This window comes from Saccopteryx leptura, chromosome 8 (assembly GCF_036850995.1).
Source record: "Saccopteryx leptura isolate mSacLep1 chromosome 8, mSacLep1_pri_phased_curated, whole genome shotgun sequence".
NCBI classification, from domain to species: Eukaryota; Metazoa; Chordata; class Mammalia; order Chiroptera; family Emballonuridae; genus Saccopteryx; species Saccopteryx leptura.
The window spans coordinates 6,416,261-6,434,365 of record NC_089510.1 but is presented as its reverse complement, the minus strand read 5'-3'; the positions used below and the strand labels follow the sequence as shown (position 1 = coordinate 6,434,365).

Sequence of the window (18,105 nt, the reverse complement as noted above, 5' to 3'; positions counted from 1 at the left end):
CCCGGGTTCGATTCCCAGCCAGGGCACACAGGAGAAGCGCCCATCTGCTTCTCTACCCCTCCCCCTCTCCTTCCTCTCTATCTCTCTCTTCCCCTCCCGCAGCCGAGGCTCCATTGGAGCAAAGATGGACCGGGCGCTGGGGATGGCTCCTTGGCCTCTGCCCCAGGCGCTAGAGTGGCTCTGGTCGCAACAGAGCGACGCCCAGGATGGGCAGAGCATCGCCCCCTGGTGGGCAGAGTGTCGCCCCCTGGTGGGCGTGCCGGGTGGATCCCGGTCGGGTGCATGCGGGAGTCTGTTTGTCTCTCCCCGTTTCCAGCTTCAGAAAAATACAAAAAAAAAAAAAAGAAAGAAAGAAAGAAAGAGATTCTATTCTAGTAGCAATTTCTTTCTTTTACTCCTCCTCTACAATAACAGTAGAAAAATATCATCTGTATAGTTAAATACTCTATTGTGTTTGTGGCAGACAGTTAGAACGGTCTAATTTACATATATTCCACATCTTGTCTGGTGTTCTTCATATTTTGTGGAGTCTGGAAAGCAAGAATTGCATTTTCAAGATTCCTTGTGGGTCGATTTTAGGATATGTTTAGGTTCTGCCAATCACACCGTTGCGGCAAGACTGGGATTCGGGTCTGAGCCGTGAGAGGAGAATGCAGAGGCCAGGCGCCCATTTCGTGGCGTGGTTGTGGTAGAGGCAGCCACTTTTTTCCGGCTGTTTGGGGGCCTCTGTCCCATTCACAGAAGACTCAGTGCGATGGGAAGGGCTGGGAGCTGCCGGAGGGTTATTTATCTTGGGGCCCATTCCCACATCCCCACCTCCTCCCACCACCACCCCGGGACCTGGTGAGAAGTCCCTTTCAGCTTATCCCAATAAGATCGATTTTTGTTACGTTCAGCTGAACCCTAACCCACACAGTGTCACCAGATGGAAAGAAAAAAGACAAGATTGTAAAGGACACCAAAACGCAGACACAGACGCCTGAAGGGTGTGAGCTCGGAAAGGTAGCAGCAGGGTTTGGGTCTGAGATGAGGAGATGGGGCTTGCTCCAGGAAAGGGCACATGAAGTCAAGTCCTAGAAGAAATCAGCGACAATAGAGTCACTCTGATGATTCCATTCTGGAAAGTCGCCTGTGGCGGGCCCCTGAGGCCCCTGCGAGTGTCTCGACTACCGTTTAGCCTCCTGGTAACCGCGTTAGAGGAGATAGGGTCTGACTTTTTTTTTTTTTTTTTTTGTATTTTTCTGAAGCTGGAAACGGGGAGATACAGTCAGACAGACTCCCTCATGCGCCCAACCGGGATCCACCCAGCACGCCCACCAGGGGCGATGCTCTGCCCACCAGGGGGCGATGCTCTGCCCCTCTGGGGGCGTCGCTCTGCCGCAACCAGAGCCACTCTAGCGCCTGGGGCAGAGGCCAAGGAGCCATCCCCAGCGCCCGGGCCATCTTTGCTCCAATGGAGCCTTGGCTGCGGGAGGGGAAGAGAGAGACAGAGAGGAAGGGGGGGGTGGAGAAGCAAATGGGCGCTTCTATGTGCCCTGGCCGGGAATCGATCCCAGGTCCCCCGCATGCCAGGCCGACGCTCTACCGCTGAGCCAACCGGCCAGGGCCCAGGGTCTGACGTCTGAAGAGGCTTTCTAGTAGGACTGCTGTGTCCGCAAAGACCTCCCAATCTCCCGGCTGATGCCTGAAATTCCTTTGCCAGGGAGCAAGTCGGACACAGGCAGAGGGAAAAGTGTCAAAACGAGAATGCTGATTGAGTGGGTGGGCAGTACTCCTTAGGAAAGAGTAATTGGTTCGTGAAATGAAAGCGAATGATAATTTCGGGACCCTTGTTGTCTTGGTGATGGAATGGGTTAGCCTTGCTGGAGGACCCACTGGGAACCTGGCGCAGGGCCTCTTGTTTTATCACCTGCCACGTCCCTGTCCCTCGGCATCTCCACAACTCTGTTGTTCTGTACGATGTTTTTATTCCCTCTCTCCAGGTATAGAAACTGAGAGTTGGAAAGATGGAAAAAAAAAAAAAACCCACCAGAAACAACTTCCCTCAGTCATGAAGGCAAGGCCTGGGACAGAGGCTTATTCAATTTCATAATTTTGAATTGGGTCAAGCCTATTTGCCTTTACATGGTTAGGGATAAATTGACATTAGGCTCAGATGCAGTTTTCTCATGGGAAGGCAGGCAGGAAGTCCTGTTCTACATGATTTATGTCATTTTTTCCTTTTAAGCTAGCTTCCTTTTTATATATATATAAAGGGTTTATTTGGCCCAGAGGATTTATAAGTAACAAACATAACGAGTAACATTCGTATATCAGTTTACTTGTCTATCTTCTTGTAATGCATTTTTTTTTTCATACATCGTCTCTTTTTATCTTCACAACAACCCAGGAAAGATGAGTACTATTCCCTTCTAATTTTTAGATGTAAATTGAGCCTTGAAAGTTGAGGTCATTGCCTCAAAGTGCTCTGTAAGTGTGTTCTGGCTCCTAAATGTAAGGATTCCGTCTCCTGTCTTCTGTAGAATCTATTATTGCTCTACAAGAGTTAAGTATTGACCTAGAGACCCTCAAAAACATCCTGAACCATATGAAAGACCAAGTCTATATAAAAAAAATGGTCTGTTTGATTCTTTCTCCATTTCATTCCCAGATGCCACCTATTCCACTGATCATACACATTATGTGTTAACTGTTTATGTCTGTCTTCTCGGTGTTCTGTACAGGACAGGCTAGGAGGGCTGCCATTTTACCTCGTTCATTTCAATAGTTCTAGCTCCTAACATAATGACTTGCACCGAGTAGACATTAAATACATTAATCAATGAATACCCCCCAAATGTTCACTTTCAAAGCAGAATAAAAAGAATAACATTTTCACTCCAACATTTGAGCAGAATTTTTTTTTCCTTTGTCACCATGAAGGTTTTAGTATATGGTGAGTAGCATGATGCATAGGACATATTGGTGTTCAAGTAATTTGTGTATTTTGGAAAACACCCCTTTCTCCTCCTCTTCCTCCTCCTTCTTCTTCTTATACTTCTTCTTCTTCTTCTTTTTCTTCTTTAGTGAGACAGAGAGAGAGGGAGGGAGGGACAGATAGGGACAGACAGACAGGAAGGGAGAGAGATGAGAAGGATCAATTCTTTGTTGCAGTTCCTTAGTTGTTCATTGATTGCTTTCTTATATATGCCTTGACCGTGGGCCTCCAGATGACCGAGTGACCCCTTGCTCAAGCCAGCGACCATAGGCTTCCAGGCAATGACTTTGGGGTCATGTCTCTGATCCTACGCTCAAGCCAGTGACCCCAGCTCAAGCTGGTGAGCCTGTGCTCAAGCTGGATGAGTCCACACTCAAGCCGGCAACCTTGGGGCTCGAACCTGGGTCCTCTGTGTCTCAGCCCGATGCTCTATCCACTGTGCCACCACCTGGTCAGGCGAAACATCTTTTTTTTTTTTACTGCCAACTATACTTGTTCAAATATTTAACCAAATGTTTTACTACTGATTTAAAAAACCTTGATTAGAAGCACCATTTTTAGAAGAGTCCATTGTTGTTATTCCCTTCCTCCTCCAGACAGTGGACTACTACTGTTTTCTGTTGTCAATACGGAACGGCAGTGGTACCTGTCTTTGCAATCATGATAAATGAAGTTGCCCCAAACTGAAATTCAATTTGGGCTTTAAGTCATCTCGCCAAGTGCTGGCCAGTGAAAACAACCATTAAGGGGAAGAATCCTGATTTATTTCTTCAATTTTCTCATGCAGACAGAGCAGTTGTGGTCAAATGGCACCTAAATTAAATAAAAACACCCCACTTTTAAGTCTTTATTTTTTGACCTGGGTATATGATGGACAACTATTGCTCATCTGCTCTGGACATCTCTCAGGTTCGAATGGATGTTTGCATTACAGAATGTCCTAGGTTTTGTTGTGTGCCCTTAAGGTGGTGGTTACTGTGTAAAGCTTTTTTTTTTTTTTCTTCTTCTTCTTTTTAAATTGCAGGAAACATCTAGCTCTGTTGAAAATGTCCATATAGTTCTCAGGATCATTTTGCAGCCCCGGATACATAAATGCTGCAAAAGAGTTGTTGACTCAGATATTACAGGTGTGGTCTACAGGATTTACGATGTTTGAAAGGCAGAAGGAAATAGAGCGGAAGCCTGATGACCCCAAATTGTTCTAAATCCCCTGCTGCTAGGAAATGCGCTTTTCTTGTCGGTTGCTGTCTATTGCAACAAAGAATGACAGTTTCTGTTTGGAGATGCTTATTTGAAAGAATTCTGAAATCATTTGCATACACCGGATTTATTTAGGCACCAGTAAGTAATAGTTACAGAGATTATAGCCTTTGAAGGGTCAGAAAGAATTATTTACATGGGATACGAAGGTGACATGAAAATAGGTTCAGAATTGCATCAAACGAGTGAACTTTACATTTCATATATTGATTTTAGCACTATTCTGATTATATTAGAGTTAGTTCCCCCCTCTCCCCCCATTTTTGGTCTGATTTATCTCCTGATTTATCCATTTATTATCATTCCAAAAAGTTTATGAAATTGTATGACTAAGGAGATACATCTCACCCTTCAAAGCCCTTTCTGGTTGCGCTCATAAGTAAGATTAATGTGGTGGGGAAATAATCTTTTATTGGATCACGTATTATGACAATTTCAGTATAAATAGCAATTTATTTTCTTACTCAGTGTTTGCACTTTGGCCTCTCTCTGGAAGTTGTAAGTAAAAAATTGCAAAAAACCCCAGAAGTCTTTTAAGTGTAATATGTTTGACATTACTTGGTTTCCATTCTTGGATACTGGTCAGAGAAGCATAAATTTATGTCTTCGACTCAGGGGACCATGCTTAATAATGGATGAATATTTTAAGAAAACAAAGACAAGAACAGCATTGCATGTAAAGTTCTTCTGGCTAAACAGGAGCCCATGTTGAGAAAAGATAGGAAGCAACCTTTCCTACGGACTAGGCGTTTCCAATAAAGACTTAGAGAATGTCACATGATCTGATATTCAGTGATCTCTCTATTTTTTGTCATTTTACTCCAATGTCTTTCTTATATATCTAAAATACTAATCACATATACAGGAGTGAGCAAAAGGAGGGTGACAGTTACGAGTATGCGCCACACAGAGTTCATTCTTGTATCGCTATTTATGAATTATTCTATTTTTTATTTGTGTTACAACTGTAAACCTACTTTTGCCAAGCCCTGTGTTTATGACCCCAGAAGTGTTTATTAGGAAGGAATGACAATCACCAATTAAGGTTCACATTATTAATTAAATTTGGAAACATTCATGGCAGGGAGGACGCTCATATTATGTACAGAAGGCCCTCCCCATGTGGTCGTGATACTTGGAACAGTTCTATCAACAGTTATTTCTACTCAGCTCTTTTTTTAAAAATTTATTTATTCATTTTAGAGAGGAAAGGGAGAGACAGAGAGGAGAGACAGAGAGAGAGAAGGGGGAGGAGCAGGAAGCATCAACTCCCATATGTGCCTTGACCAGGCAAGCCCAGGGTATCGAACCGGCGTCCTCAGCATTTCCAGGTCGACGCTTTATCCACTGTGCCACCACAGGTCAGGCAGCTCTTTAAGTTTTTTCAACATTCCTAAGAGATCGACTGGTCTTGTTCAATGGCCCTTCCCCTCAACACAATGCAAATATGCTCCTTCTCGAGGATTCTGATGTCATGCCAATCTGTGGAGGACAGAGTGTCCGGCAACTCAGAGGCTGGGCCCGGGAGGCTCTCCTAGACGGCAGGTCAGTGGTCTCACCACAGCTCTGGGAATTGATGTGAGGCTGAAATACAAAGTTTGCCAGTCACAAGTGAGGACAGAAGGAAGGAAGAACGCTCTCTTTCAGAGATCATGCCCTTCCCAGTCCAGATGGTCTAGGGCCATTCCGTTTGAAAATTATGGAGGTGGTAGGAGGCAGGTTCTTATTTTAAGGTGACTATTTAGCAAAATAAGAGTTTCCCTCAGCTTATCTAGCCTCCCAGTTAAGAAAGAAACAAGCTGATTTGTGAAATCATGGCATCAAGAAACCACCAAGTTAAGCTGAGTTAAGAGGTTCACCCCACACATTAGCCTCCCTGAGTGGGTGATTAAATTTATGGCTCAGCAGAGCAGAGCAGAGCAAAGCAAAAGCAAACAAAGAAAGAAAAACCACTTGTCATAATCCATACAGATCACCTGCAACAAAGAGTTAACCAGAAATGTCCGAACCTAAATTATCTACCATCTTTCTGTAAAAAGTTTCTTTAGCTGTTTTTTTGTTTGTTTTTTTAAAGGTTTGTTTATTATAGTGTTATCATGTTTTGGCTTTTGTTGTTGTTGTTCTTTTTTTTTTGAACGCAGTGTTTAGTTGATATGTAAGGCGTAAAAAAGCCACTGCTGAGATAAAGCTGACCTGCTTTTGTAGGAAAACCACAGTGGAAGGGGGAAATAAACACAATGAAAGATATATGGAGGATGCAGAGACTCAGATGTCAAGACACTCAGATGTTTTCTTGCCAAGACGTTTCCAATGGTCAGGCACAGCTATGCGTGCCGCCATGTTGGATGAGATGGCTGGGAGTCAACAGCGGGAAAGCAGCCAGAAGGCAGCAGAACAGTGCCTTTCAGGGGCCTATCAGGAAAGTCAGGAAAGCTTCTCCACAGCCCCTTTCTTGTGGAAAAGACTCCCCAGTTATAACTGACCCAAGAGCAGATGCAGAACTCACCACTCTTGGTTATCACCAGAAAAAAATTGGCATGGAGACCTGGGTAAGAGCAGACCAATGGCCTGGGAAAATCTTTTGGTTAACAAGAGACATCGTGATGCTTAGACAGTGTTTTTTTTTTTTAAATTAAAATCATGCTTTAAACTAGATTTCAATTTTTAATTGAATTTCTGAATGCTATAGGGTCCACAGATGTGCTTTAGGGGCATCTGAAAATCATTGAAACTTCACAAAAGTTTTATTTTCAGGCATGTTTTTCTTGAGATAATGTCCACAATTTCATTTTAGTTACTGAGTATTTCTGTTCGGTGTTTTAAAATATTTGTTCTTTTTGATTTCCTGTGCTACCATTTTTGTTCTTCAACAAGTGATTGTTCTCACTTTTCGTTGATGTATTGACCTTGGTAGGATGTGTGAGGGTACTAGAAAAATCTCTCCTGTGCTGCGATAGTCTCCCTGAATGTGTTTGTTTCTATTGTTGTTGTTTTTGTTAAAGGTGTCATCTGTTTCCCCAGTCACTACTTCGGGATGTTCTTCTTGGTTGTTTTCTGGTTCCTGATTCTCCTAATGATACTTTTTCCTTGTCTACTCATGACTTTTTTTTTTTTATCTCCATGAGTCAGGTCAATGTTTTGGTTTTTCAGCTGCGGAAAGAATAAGAGATCTCTACACCCACAGTACAGCGCTAGGAGATTGTCGTCTTTCTCCTGAGAGTATTATGTGCTTCTGCTTCTTCCCAGCAGCGGGTGTGTCCACAGCATCAAGGGAAGGAAGGAATTCTGCCTTTGTGCAGTTACTTCCCGGTTCCTCCAGGGCCAAAGCAGGGCTTTCTAGAATATTACCCCATAAAAGCACACGCGTGCGCACACACACCTCTTTTTTAGGAGGAACAAAGGACTTTTTAGTCCAACCTCTCTGGAAAAGAGAGTCCCAGACTCTCTCCCAAGCTATTTCTCTGAGTGGTTCCCACCTGGCTCAGAGGTAACAACGCACTGAGCTTGTTTTCTCGTCTAGAAATTCCAGCTCGTTTCTCTGCCTGGAAGAGGTAGTTAAATGGTGCTATAAGGGGAAAATGCGTTTTTAAACTGCCACAACTCCCCATCATCTTCCCAAAGACATCTTAAAATCTATTACCTTCTAGTTATAGTATATGTGTGTGTGTGTGTCTGCCTTGTATATGTATGTATATATGCATGTACATTTATATACACACACATATTGGTTATGTATTTACAGTGCTGGACAAAGTAGTTTTACAGTTGGTAGTATGCAAAACACAGAGTTTATTCTTGTATTATTTTAGCTATTGTAGAATTTATTTGTATTACAATGATAACCTACTTTTACCTACCCCTGTCTATAAATGTATATATTATATATATATACATATGTGTGTGTGTATATATATACACATTATATGTATGTATATATAATTGTATATATTCTCACTGAAGGCAAGGATGTGTTTATAACCTTGTTTTATCTCAAGTGCCTGGGAAGTCCTAGGGGAATATTTAAGATGAGGCAGTAAATAATTGCTAAATTTGTATGTGTCCTCTTCAAAGTGAGGTATGCTGTTTTAAAATAACTGATTTGAAAAGCAATTGTATAAAACAATATGTATAAAATTGTAGAGTTGAGACTATATTATACAAAAATGTAATGTATTTGCTAATATATTCACAAAGAAAGTGGTTAGAAACAAAGGTGTATTAGAGTAAGGAAATGACATCAAATGGTATCATACTATCACTATACAAGGAGAAATAAAAAGAAAAGGTAATGGTAAATAAGAAAGTTAACATAAGAAACTCTATAGCTATATACTTTTTTTCATAACTTCTTTAAAAGATATAAAATTATATAATGATATTTTTGCATTATAGAATAACAGCATAGAAAGAAAAAAGAAATTGAACTATAAAAGCCTAACATTTGAATATTTCACTGCACCGAAGACCGTGTAAATGTAAGTAAATTCTGATAAGTTAAGATATCTGTGGTTAGCCAGAGAACAACTACTAAGAAAATAACTTAAAATACTTAGTGGAAAAACTTTATTAGGAGAAATAAAATGTTACTCTAAAAAGTACTGACTTAATGCAAAAGAAGACAGTAAAGGAGAAATGGGGAAAAGACACTTGTAAACTGTCAGATATAGATTCAATATTCAATCACAACACTAAAGATACGACTAGATTAAACAGGTCAGTCTAAAGGCAGAGATTGTGAGGCAACATAAAAATCCAATAACCCAGGAACTCATAACTTATAAAAGCCATAATCCTGAAACTATGTGCTATCTACAGGAGACACACTTTACATTCAAAGACAGAAATGCACAATACAGTATAGATGGTGTATTATAGAATTGTACACCTGAAACCTATATAATTTTATTGACCAATATCACCCAAGAAATTCAGTAAAAAATATAAAACTTAAAAAATAATGAATAAAAGATGTATCATGTAAACTGTAACCATAAAAATTCTGGAATGATTGTATTAATATTTGATGAATTATATTTTAAATATTGCTGGAAAAAAAGAATATTTTTAATGTTAAAAGGGTTAATTTATCAGCCCTATGTAGCATTTATAACATATATGTACCTAACAACAGAACTCCAAAATATTTGAAGCAAAACTACTGAATTGAAGCGAGAGATAAATGATTCAACAAGAAGAGATTTCATCCTTTTTTAAAAAAGGTTTTATTTACTGATTTTAGAGAGAGGAAAGAGAGAGAAAGTGAAGCATCAACTCTTAGTTGCTTCATAGTTGCTGTAGTTACTTCTCATATGTGCTTTGACTGGGCAAGCCTGGGTTTTCGAACCAGTGACCTCAGCCTTCCAGGCCAGTGTTTTTGCCACTGTACCACCACAGGTCAGGCGAAAAGAAAAGGTTGCAATATTTTACTTTCTATATTGTACCACACAACAAGGCAGAAGATAAAAAAATACATAATTTGGACAATACTCTGTCTAACCTGACTAGATCTAACAGATACTGGACAAACATCTCACCCCAAATTAGCAGAATATACATTTTTCCTAGGCACACATGAAGAATTCATAAAATAAGCTTCAATAAGTATTAAAAGATTGAAATTATATCATACTGAGTATGTTTGACCATCACAATGGAATAAAGTTAGAAATAAATAACAGAGGAATATTTGGGAAATTAATAAGTATGTGGAGCCTGAGTGGTTGTAACACAGTAGATAAGGCATCAACCCAGGATGTTGAGGGTCCTGGTTTGAAACCCTGAGGTCACCAGCTAAATCACAGGCTTGTCATCTTGAGCACGGAGTCACCAGTGTGCGTGTGGAATCATTGACATAATCTCAGGGTCACTGGCTTGAGCCCAAGGTTGCTGACTTGAAGCCCAAGGTCGCTGGCTTAAACTCAAGGTCACTAGCTTTGAGCAAAGGGTCACTGGCTCAGCTTTAGTTTCACGGTCAAGGCACGTATGAGAAGCAATCAATAAACAACTAAAGTGGAGCAATTATGAATTGCTGTTTCTCATCTCTCTCCTCCCCGCCAACTCTCTCCATTTCTGTCTCTCTCCAAAAAACAACCAACCAAATGTATATATCTGTGTGTGTGAAAATTAAACAACACACTGCTAAATAACAAGCGGGTCAAGAATAAATCACAAAAGAATAAGAAATACTTTTTACATGTATAAAAGGAAGACAGAAAATATGGAACTTAGAAGGATGCAATGGAAGTAGTTATTGGAGGGAAATTTATAGCTGTAAATAAAACTGGAAAAGTGACCCACAGCTCCAGCTGCCTGTTGCTATGAAAGCCAATTACATGACACAGGTGCTGGGAAGAAGGGAAAAGGTTTATTAAAGTGCAGCCACCTGAGAAGATGGGAAGATTCTAGTCCTCAAAAATCATTTCCCTCTCTTGGTGCAGGCAGGGGTTTTTATAAAGGAGGAGAAGGAGGGGGAATAAGCAAAACTAGAGCAAAAGAATCAAAAGGACGGGTTTGAGAGTTCTTTGCTGAGGGGACTCAGCACTATTTGTTCGGATAAAAAGGAGATGGTCCCTCTCATATCTCTTAATGCTGGAGCATGTGAAGTTCATTTTGTTGTCACCAGAACAGAAGCTAGCAAGTAACTTTCAAACTTAGGATTTTTGTTTCATGCAACAAGTGTCCACAGATTCCCACAGTTGTGTTGTCCTCTTGGCCTTGAGCGAGAATCAGAACCACAAGCCTCATCGTGGTGGGAATGAGAAGAAGAGTGGGAGTTATTGTTCTTGCTCGGATGTTCACCTTTGATGTGCATCAGCCAGAGGGGACACAGGTCTTTTAACTGTAATGAGAACTAACCCAGAGGTGACAGCTCAGGATGGAAGATATACTTTTCATTTGTTACAGAATATATAACTTTGATCACTAAACTGTTGATATTGAATCATGGTTATAAGAGCAACAAACTGGATTTTACATTTTACAGAAATTCATAAGCTCATTTTGTTAGTGGATTCTTATTTAGCTCCATTTTATGGCTAGTCAGACTAATATCAGTAATTCAGTAATATAGGATATTTATTTCTGGTTACATAAACGCTTTAATTTAAAAAGAAGAAAGATCTCACATTGAAAACAAATCTTCCACCTTAAGACACTTAGAAGAGAAAATTATACTGAATGAAGGAGAATGAAAAAAAAAATCAAGATTAGAGTGGAAAATAATAACATAGAGAACAGAAAAATAGCAGAGACAATAAAAGCAAAGGTTGATTCTCTGGAAAAATCAACAAAATTGACAAATCTTCATGACACTGGGCTAAGCAAAGCTTTTGTTGATATGAAACCAGAAGCACAAGCAGGAAAAGACAAAATAGATACATTGGACTCAATCAAAATAAAAAAATTCATGCTCCAAAGGACACCAGCAAGTAAAATGACAACTCATAGAATTTGAGAAAATATTTTCAGATCATATCTCTGATAAGAGACTTGAATATGGAAGAACTTTTAAAGTTAAGTCATATAAACATAAATAATAAGCAAAGGACATTTCTCCAAAGAATGGCTGGTAAGCACATAAAAAGATGCTTGACATCATTTGTCACCAAGGAAATGCAAATAAAAACTCCAATTCAGCCCTGGCCGGTTGGCTCAGTGGTAGAGCGTCGGCCTGGCATACAGGGGTCCCGGGTTCGATTCCCGGCCAGGGCACACAGGAGAAGCGCCCATCTGCTTCTCTACCCCCACCCTCTCCTTCCTCTCTGTCTCTCTCTTCCCCTCCCGCAGCGAGGCTCCATTGGAGCAAAGATGGCCCGGGCGCTGGGGATGGCTCCTTGGCCTCTGCCCCAGGTGCTAGAGTGGCTCTGGTCGCAACAGAGCGATTCCCCGGAGGGGCAGAGCATCGCCCCTGGTGGGCAGAGCTTAGCCCCCTGGTGGGCGTGCCAGGTGGATCCTGATCGGGTGCATGCGGGAGTCTGTCTGACTGTCTCTCCCCGTTTTCAGCTTCGGGAGAAAAAAACAAAAAACAAAAACAAACAAACAAAAAAACACTCCAATTCATTATAGCTTTGCAACCACTCAGGTGACAATGAAAAAGAAGATCGAGCCATTCTGCTCCAAGGTATTCACCCAGGAGAAATGAAAACGTATGACTACGCAGAAACGTGCCCATAAGTTTTCATAGCAGCATTATTCATAACAATCAACTTTGCAACAACTCAGAATGTTCCTAAACTGATAAATGGATAAATGATTGTATTGTAGCCATATAATGGAAGTAAAAACTCCAAAAAAAAAAAAAAAAAATCCAGTTACACAACAAGCAAAAAGCTTACAGGAATGTTTCACTGAAGAGGATATGCTGATAGCAAATGAGCCCTCGAAAAGGGAAAAGATCTTCAAATCATTAGCCATTAGGGAAATGTAAATTTAGATCACAGTGAGATATCATTGCCCGGCTTTCAGAATGGTTAACATAAAAATAATAGTGTCAACAGAAAATGCTGGAGAGGATGTAGAAAAACTGGATTGTTCATTCATTGCCAGTGGGAACGGAAAATAGTACAAGTCCTTCTGGATAACAGTTTGGCAGTTTCTTGTAAAGCAAAATATGCAGCTACCATGTGACTCACCAAGTGCACTCCGGGATATATATCTCACAAAGCTATAAATTTATGTTTACACAGAGACCTGCGCACAAAGGTTCATATCCGTTATGTATAATATTCCCAAACTGGAAACAAGAATTGCCTGGATGAATCTCCAGAGAATTACTCTCAGTAGAAAAAAAGCCAACCCCAAGGATTACATACTGAAGGAAGACCAGTTAGTGGTTTCCGGGTGTTGGGTATGGGTGGATGGGGTGGATAATATGGCCACAAAGAGACACATGAGGGTCCCTTATTGTGATGAGATGGATCTGATTTTTGGCCGACTTGTTTGCAAGATGGTACTAGTGAGGGGGACTGGTGAGGAAGACTGGTGAAGGAAGGGTATGTGACATCTCTAAATTGTCGTTTACAACCACGTACGGACGTACGGTTGAACCATGAATGGCACAGTTTTGAGCTGCAAGTGTCCACTTAATGAGGATCTTTTTCAATTAAGTACATTGGAAACTTTTTCCTGACCTTTTCTTACTACCGGGAAGCAATTATATTGGTTCCATTAGGTTGTATTGGTTACACATAAAACAATCATATCGCTGCTTCTTCATTGTCACTACATGAATCATTATCATTGTAAAGAATTTTTAATGTCTTTTTTCACATTATTTTTACATTTTTGATCCATAGTGTTTAATATCATATAAGACATTGTTGATGTAGGTAGTTATAGATGCTTTATCTTATAAACAGATGATATAAACTTAATAAACACAGTAGAGTACTATAAATGTATCCTTTTCTTTTTCATGATTCCCTTAACATTTTCTTTTCTTTAGTTTACTTTATTGTAAGAATACAGTATATAATACATATAACATACAAAATGCGTGTTCATCCGCTGTCTATGTCATAGGTAAGACTCTGGGTCAACAATGGGCTATTAGTAGTTAATCTGGGAGGAGCCCAAAGTTATATGTAGATTTTTGACTGTGTATGGGTAGCACCCCTAGCCCCTGCAATTGTCCAAGGGCCAACTATTTCAGAACAAAAAGTTTAATTAAAAATATATATAAGGAACTCCACTGACAACTTGAAAAGCTGATGCAACTTAGCCAAATGACACCCTTTGACACTGGCCGCCTTTGATGTCAGAGACATGGTTGTGAAGCAGAGCTTCCCAGGCTGTATCAAGCTGTGGCTCAGTGGAGAATGGAGACCTGGAGATGACGGAGCTCCGGCACCACCTGGCTTACCCCAAGGCTGGGGATGGGACAGTGTTGGCACACCCTGAGCCCACACTTGGTGCACCAGCTGAGAAGCCCCAGCCTGGGAAGCCGGAACGTGGCTCTGAGAGGGTCCCTCCCCGATGCCCCTGTCGGAGCCGAGCGCACGTCAGTCACAGAAGTCACTACAGAAGAGCAAGTCCGGACATGCATCACGCTTTGTTTCCACCAACATTTCTTGGCTGACTACGTGGCTGTGTGTTGGAGGGGAAAGAGCATGAAGGATGGAATATCATGATAAGCATCTGTTTATGAACCATTGTGAGCCCACGAATACCTCCTTCCCTAAGACCAGTAATTGCGGAAAGGAATCCTTTCTAGTCACCGTCACAAATAGTTGAAAATTGTGCATGATGAAAAAGTTATCTGTCTTGTTCAAACTACCCAATATTTTCTTTAGAACAGCTGTCACCCTTCGAATCCTAACCACACTGAACTCTCCTTAGACTGCAGCCTAGGAGGTGCCCGGCTCTTTGACCTATCTCCTAGCTGCCCCAAGCACGGCTTGCCATTCCGTGATGTCACCGTGGGGGTCAACTCGCATACTCTGATAGTCCAACGGTGATCTAGTGGACAGATGTTTAAAATTGTGTTCACATAAGACAATGAGCAAATGATTCCTCACAAAGAATATTAGGTTTGAACAACTAATAGCTGTGGTATATAAATATGAATCCAATGTATTAAATGTTCCCCAAAAAAGACAATAAAAGTGCTCTTTTCATATAGCAAAAAATAAATATTACCTTTTCCTGTAGATGGGAAAATGATCTACTTATTTCTTTAAACTTATATACTGGTTCCCTCAATATGATATTTTATCAGTAATTTATCTTTGTAATATATTAGATATTAATATTTAATTTTTCTAGTTCAAATATTATCATACTCAGGGATCAGAAAAATATACATGCATATATATTTTTGTGGAACTTATTGAAATCTTCAGAAGTCTACTCAAGTTTTAGGGAGATATTTCTTACATAATGTGAAGGTTATTTGCCATCTCACCATTTGCTTCTGATTTTTTTTTAAATTTTTTATTTTATTTATTGATTTTTAGAGAGGAGAGAGAGAGGGAGAGACAGAGAGAGAGAGAGCGAGGAGAGAGAGAGAGAAGGGGGAGGAGTTGGAAGCATCAACTCCCATATGTGCCTTGACCAGGCAAGCGCAGGGTTTTGAACTGGCGACCTCAGCATTTCCAGGTCGACGCTTTATCCACTGCGCCACCACAGGTCAGGCAGCTTCTGATTTTTATTGTTCCCGGTATTAGATTTATGGATTCAATTTCACTTATTGTGAAAAAGATATGCCTACAAATATTATCTTTAATCCATAGATTGCGGATTCTAAATTTCTCAAATACATAATCCCCAAACACTCAAATATCAAGCCATTTCTTCGGGAGATGGAAAAATAACTATTTAATTGTAAGACACTTGATAAACTACTTTTTACAAAGTAATAAGAAATGAATAAACCTATCTTCTATATCCCAAATATAATGATATTAAACTCCAAAAATAATGTATATGTTTGAAATGAAACTTTATTTCCTTCCAAATTAAACCATTTTGAATAAGTTTATTATAAAGATTAACCTACTTTGCAGGCCCAAATAACATAATTATAACAACAGAATCACTCCTTGAATTATCCCCTAAGAGCAATGAAAACAACAAGAGCAATGAAAACAACATTATCCTTCTTCATGATATTCAAAGTTTAATGGGGGTGGTCCTCCTTGAAGGCTAATTTCATTGGGAGAGTTTATAGGCACAAAAATGTTAAAATGTGGCTGATTTCTAGAAAGACACTTCATAGTGGATAAGAAACAACAAAAATCTTGAAGCTTGTTTCTCTTTCGTAAATGTGTAAGTTACGTTAGGGATTAAGTATCTCACAGAACATAGATTACCTCTTAGATTTCTGTTGAGCTGTTGACTGTATTCCCCACCCCCTCCACCCCGTCTTGAAACTAAGATAAAGGGGGGTCCGGTTTCCTTTGTAGCTGATGCGAATCCTTGCAGTATCTTCCTCATAAAGTTCAAGATGGTTTGGAAGCGCAGTTTTCCAGCTGTCCAGTTTTCTGACTCATTAGTCTGAAAGGCACTTGGTTGGAGACTTCAGCGACCTTCTCATTTCTCCTTACATATAGATAATAACAGTGCTTCTCTGATGCTGTCGCTCTGCGGTTAAATAAGTTAATTCATTTAAAGTACCTGGAACAGTACCTGGAACATGGTGAAAACTTAAAAAAAAAAAAAAGTGAATTGATCTTACCATTACTACCTCTGTTAAATTTGAAAATTAAAGAATATGCAGGCAATTAAGCATTAACTATTTGCCTAAACACATTTAATACAAAATATTACCAAGGCACCAATGGATCCAGTGGCCTCGATCTCATCTTGATTCTAATCCCAAAATAGATGACTATTTATATATTATTTGTTTTCATTTTGGTTTCCAGGAAATAATTGGAATCAGAACAATCTGTCTTACATCTTGTCCCTTCTGTTTACTAGTTACATGACCCTAATCAAGTTAATCTTTCTAACCTTCCCTTTATTCAGCTGTAAAGTAAGGATAAACCTCTTGGGATTTGGTAGAAATCAAAGAAAATAATGTGTGTGAATATCTAACACACAGCTTGGCCCATAATAATACTCGGTAACTAATTACTGCTTTTCCATTCCTATTTCATTGTTTTCAAAGTGCTGATCTGAAAATAATGATGACTTTGATAAGAATAAAGCAATTTTAGCTCAATGCAACAGGCTAATTTTAATCTATTCTCTATTGCTTAAATAAAGCTTATAGTTAACTAGGATCAATTACTCTGATTTTTTTTATTAGCTCTGAGAGGATTAGGTAGGTGTGAAATGAGAATTAGAAAGCTTTACTTTTTTACTAAATGTATTCTTTATACGATACACGCACAACAAACTCATGCTAATTCTTTTCAGGGAATTTTATAAGAAAAACCTTTGTTTTATCATTTCTCTATGAAACCTTTATTTATCATTTTTACCTAGGTCAGAAAAGTATCATTTATATCATAACTACAGATATTTAGATTTGTCCAGGAAATTATTTTTAAGTTTTTTAACTTCTTTTTTTTATGTTATAAAATAAACTAATACTTATGTGAGTATGCTGGAGAAACTTAGAGTAATGAAACGTATCAGGAAATAGATCACCCCTAATCCCACACTCAGAAAAAAACACTGTTTAACTTTTTTTTTTTTTTTGCAGAAACTCCAGTTAATTATTAAATATTTCATAAACTTATCTCACATTGGAAAGACCATGGAAAACTCCACAAAAGTCAAGAATTTTGGACTGAGCTGGCACACACAGGACGGGTGTTTTGGTGAAGGGACTGGCACAGGCTCCCCAGGGCCATCTCAGCTGGACGGAGAGGACGTGAAGTCACACAGAGGAGCTCTGTCCCTTCCTTGCAGTGGAGAGGCAGGTAGGAGTTCTGAGCTCCCCAAAGTTAAATCATTCTCTCACCCTGCTTCCTTCTCCCTGTTTTCTGCATAGACCACAGAGGTGAAATCTGAGAAGTTAAATGTTTCTGCGAAATAACATTATTACTTTGCATTTACTCTTTTTATAGCTTGAAATATACCCAGTGGTAAGTGTCAGGGGGCTTACATTTAGAATGAAGGCAAACTCTATGGTTATATTATTAGATATTTGATTACATGTGACTATACGCCAATCCTAGAAACTCCTTCTCCAACCTTCCATTGGAAGGCCATTTAGAAAAATCTTCTTGGGGTTCAGCTACATGTCGGGTGTCTGCTTACGTTGGGGCTTCCAGAGTTACTGTGAGTTTAGATGCGGCTGGGTAATCAGAGCGATGGGCTTTTCACTACCTTAGAACAGACAGGAATCCAGTCAGTGAGGTATAAGACGTAGTGGGAATTAAAAAGCCACAACTTAAAAAAGAAAAGAAACCTTACAAATT

The 18,105-nt window shown here is 39.8% G+C and overlaps 1 long non-coding RNA gene across 1 annotated transcript in view; it reads left to right on the top strand.

Annotated features, from left to right (window-relative positions):
• Positions 1-17,690, top strand: part of LOC136380102 (uncharacterized) — a 35,479-nt gene extending 17,789 nt beyond the window's left edge. The window contains exons 2-3 of the long non-coding RNA XR_010746842.1: positions 8,630-8,712; positions 17,385-17,690. This is a non-coding gene — a long non-coding RNA (uncharacterized lncRNA). The remainder of the gene's footprint in view (positions 1-8,629; positions 8,713-17,384) is intronic.
• Positions 17,691-18,105: the final 415 nt, after the last annotated feature.